We start from the raw sequence: 4,434 nt of genomic DNA, 5'->3' as shown, positions 1-4,434 counted from the left end.
AGAGAGGTGTGTGTGGCCAGCTCAGCCCACCAGGGGGCGGGCTGGCTGGCATGTGGTGCTAGGGGATTGAACCGTGGTCCCTGTGCTTCGCTGAACTTGTTCTAAGTAGGTGCTTTAGACCACTGAGCCATCTCTCCAGCCCCCCAGAAATTTTAAATCTTTAAATATTAATTGCCTACTCTTTTTACTTTGAGAATTCTAATTATATGAATATAAGTTTCTTGGTTTTGAAAAAACAAAAAAAAATTCATCAGTAGTAGTTCTATCAGATAGGAACGTGTTAACTTTTATTTTGTGCCTTCAATAAAAATGGTGGGCAGATGCTTTAAGCGCTCAAACTGTCCCAAGCACAACATTAATCATTATTGTATTTTAAAAGAAACAAGTCAAATTTTTCTATTTTTAATTCAATTTTTGTGGGGAAGGTGTCATCATATAGTTCAGGTTAACCTTGAACACACTCTATAGCCCAAGCTGGCCTTCATCTCATTCTGTAGCCCAGTCTAGCCTCCAACTTGTGGTATTTTCCTGCCTCAGGCATGCACAAAATGTTCAGTTTATTCTACCCTTAACAGTGAAGCTCCAGTAATCCCCGCACTCCAGAGAACTGAGGTAGGAGGGTTGCTGTGAGCCCAGCCTAGACCACACTGTGAGTGTAAGAGCAGCCCGACCTACACAGATATCTCATTTCCAAAAAAATAAAAATAAGTAAAACTTCCACAATGCATACAAAACAATGGGGTGGGGGTAAAGCTGCAGTGTAAAATGTCTTACCCACGTTCACTATCAAGAGCACGCATGACAGCCAGGGATGTAGCTAGTGGCACAAAGCCTGTCTTGCAAGTGCCAGGTCCTGAGTTCCATTCTCAGTATCAAAAAATAAATAAAAATTAAAAAAAGCCTACGTGAAAGCTGCACATGGTCTCACACACCTATAACCCCAGCAGTCTGAGAGGCTGAGAGAAAAGGAGTATAAGTTTCAGTCCAGCTGGGGCAACTTAGCAACTTGGTGAGACTCTTCTTAAAAAATAGGATGAGGATGTAGCTCAGTGCAAAGGCCCTGGGTTCCTTCCAGATCTGCCATCTGTGATGGAACTGCCACCAAGATGCAGATTTTCGTGAAAACCCTCACAGGAAAGACCATCACGCTCGAGGTTGAGCCCTGGGACACTATAGAAAATGTAAAGGCCAAGATCCAGGATAAGAAAGGAATTCCTCCTGATCAGCAAAGGCTGATCTTTGCTGGTAAGCAACTGGAAGATGGACGGACCTTGCCTGATTACAACATTCAAAAGGAGTCTACCCTTCATCTTGTGTTGAGACTCCGCGGTGGTGCTAAGAAAAGGAAGAAGTCTTACACCACTCCCAAGAAGAATAAGCATAAGAGCAAGAAGGTTAAGTTGGCTGTCCTAAAATACTATAAGGTGGATGAAAATGGCAAAATTAGTCATTTTTGTTGAAAGTGCCCCTCAGATCAATGTGGTGCAGGAGTTTTTATGGCCAGCCACTTTTGACAGACATTATTGTGGCAAGTGTTGTCTGACTTTCTGCTTCAACAAACCAGAAGACAAGTAATTATGAGTTAATAAAAACTTCAGCTAACAAAAGAAAAAAAAAGGCCCTGGGTTCAATCCCCAGCAGGAATAAATGAATATATGAATGAGTGGAGAAAGGGCAAGGGAAATGTGTGTAAAGCTCTGCAGTACAGCAACTACCTAGCACACACAAGACCTTGAGTCCAAAATCCCGTCCCATGAGATAAATAAAAACCACATAAACATGGATTAGAGGTGTATAGTGCTCAGTGGCAGAATGTTTGTGTAGCTGCTCAAGGTTCCTAGCACAAAACTAGCCAACCAACCAAACAAGAACAATGCACATGTGCTTTTCCTGAGTACCTGATCAGTCTTCATTTGAGATCTGTGCTTATACTACTTGAACAGTGAGAAAGCAAAACTGTCAGCCATCCAGCCAGTTCTCTCTGTTGGTATGTCCAAAAGAACTCATTTTATTACCCTTGCTATTTCTTGCTATTTTATATCTCTCTCCTTATTCTTTCTTTGTACTTAGTCTGATGTGAATATTCTGTTTTTAACTTATCTCCCCCATCATCCACCTCAGGGTCTTGCTTATGTAGCCCAGGGTGCCCTCAAATGCACAACAATCCTCCTGGCTTGGCCTACCAAGTATTGGGATTACAGCATAGTAAGCTCAAGGTGTGCACCATTATGATGACTATTTTTAATATATCACTACAACACTCTTTAAACATCTTAATCCTTCCTGGTTTTTTTTTTTTTTTTTTTTTTTTTTTTGGTCTGTGTGTATATGAGAAAAATATATACATGTATATACAAAATAGCTAACATAGATATATAGCTACTTTCTCTTAATTCATTGAGAGGAAAGGTTTATACTAACATTGTTTAGACAAGATAGCATGCCTCCATCTCGTCTTCTGAGTAACTACTAGGAAGACAACAATATGCAATGCATTAATTATTGTAACTATCATGCTAACCTGTCTTGAAACTGTTTTTCTTATTTTATCTTTTTTGTTATTAACATGAAAAAATAAGTAACATAGCAACCATTGTTAATTAGCTATCCCTGTTTTGAAAATCTGTAACATGTTACGCTGTTTGTCATTTCTGTCATTTTTCTCTATTTGTTTTTGCTTGTTTTCACTCTTCAAATTAAAATAAAATAATAAAGAATAAGATACCAGGGGCTGGAGAGATGGCTCAGTGGTCTAAAGCACCTACTTGGAACAAGCTTGACAAAGCATAGGGACCGCGGTTCGAACCCCAGCACCACATGCCAGCCAGTCCCGCCCCCTGGTGGGCTGAGCTGGCCACACACACAATAAATAAATGTTAAAATAAATAAATAAATAAATAAATAAAATAAGATACCAATATAACTACACATATGAATCTTTTACCTCTCAAAATCACAGATACACACATTTGTTTTACAGATTCAGAGCATGAAACCAAATGTATTTTTAGAACCTTTTTCTTCTTAGAATTTGGGAATTATTTTCATCAAAACCTTGTTTACATAGCACTAAATCCATCTTTGGAAATAACATTTCTAAATCCATGCTTGTCTTCTTCCTGGCCATAGTGGTCCACTATCCACACTACCAACAACCTTATCTTCCTGAAACATAACTTCCTAAAAGCTGTAACTTCTGGTAATAGCATTCAAATCTTGCCTTACAAAAACTGATCTCAAGAAGCAAGAAAAGAGAAAACAGGGTAATGGTCCATGCCTGTAATCCTAGCTCTGGTACACAAAGGCAGGACTACAAATTGGATCCCTGTCTAGGCAATTTAGCAAGATCTTGTCTCAAAATAAAAATTAAAAAAGGGTTTCACAGTGTAGCTCAGCCCTCCACACATCCATCCCAAGTACCAACAAATTAATAAAAAGGGCAATAATAATAAAACAAATTTTAAAATCATCAAATGTTGCAGGGCATGGTGGCACACACCTGTAATCCCAGCACTTGGGAGAAAAACAGGAGGATCACCCTGAGCTTCATAGTGAATTCAAGGCCAGCCTGAACTGTACCGGAAGACCCTATCTCAAAAAAAACACAATATTTTAAAAACACTTATCTCAACTTAATGTCCAGCAATCTATCTTACAAAAATACACTACTGGGATGTGTCAGGCGTGGTGGCATGTGCCTATGATCCGAGACTGAGGCAGGAAGATTTTAAATTCAGGCCATCCTAGGCTATGTAAGAGAGCTTAAGGCTGGTCTGTATTACCTAGGTAGAGTTCATGAGACCCTACCTCAGAACAGACATAAATGCTGGGTGTGGCAGCACAGGTCCATAATTCTAGCATTCCTTCAGGCTTCAATCAGTCTAGGCAATTTTGAGGAGATTCTGTCTCAAAAATAACTAAGTATGGGCTAGAGATTTAACTCAGAGAAAAGGCCCTTGGCTCAGACCCCAGTAACTATTATTACAACAAAAACAACCCAGAATATAAGACTCCCAAGTAAAAGAAAGACTAAGTTGGAAAACTAGTCTCTTTTACAACACACAGCTTTTAAAATATAAACTACTACAGGAAACTAGGAATAGTGGCACACAACAATAATCCCACCACTGGGGCTGGTAATATAGCTCAGGAATATATAAGCACCTGCCTGGCAAGCGCAAGGTCCTGAGTTTCGTTCCCTGGTACCAAAACAAATAAAAAGCATGATATAATGTAATGTAATGTAATGCAATGTAATGTAATGCTAATCCCACCAGTTGAGAGGCTGAGGCAGGAGGAACACCATGAGTCTGCGGGCAACCTGAACTACGTGAGACCCTGTCTTAAACAAAAAACAAAAGCACCTAGAAATCCAAATTTTAAAAAAAAAGGGCTGGGGAGATGGCTTTGTGGAATAAGCGCCTCCCTGGCAAG

At 39.7% G+C, this 4,434-nt stretch overlaps 1 protein-coding gene and 1 pseudogene across 1 annotated transcript in view; one reads left to right on the top strand and one right to left on the bottom strand.

Annotated features, from left to right (window-relative positions):
• Papola (poly(A) polymerase alpha) overlaps positions 1-4,434 on the bottom strand; it is a 68,600-nt gene that overhangs the window by 52,202 nt on the left and 11,964 nt on the right. The gene's annotated exons all lie outside the window — the stretch shown is intronic.
• On the top strand, positions 1,107-1,585 carry LOC101581432 (annotated as a pseudogene).

The sequence above is a fragment of the Octodon degus genome, unplaced genomic scaffold (genome assembly GCF_000260255.1).
Source record: "Octodon degus isolate 3935 unplaced genomic scaffold, OctDeg1.0 scaffold00070, whole genome shotgun sequence".
In the NCBI taxonomy this organism is placed as follows: domain Eukaryota; kingdom Metazoa; phylum Chordata; class Mammalia; order Rodentia; family Octodontidae; genus Octodon; species Octodon degus.
This window is presented reverse-complemented; position numbering and strand designations above follow the sequence as displayed.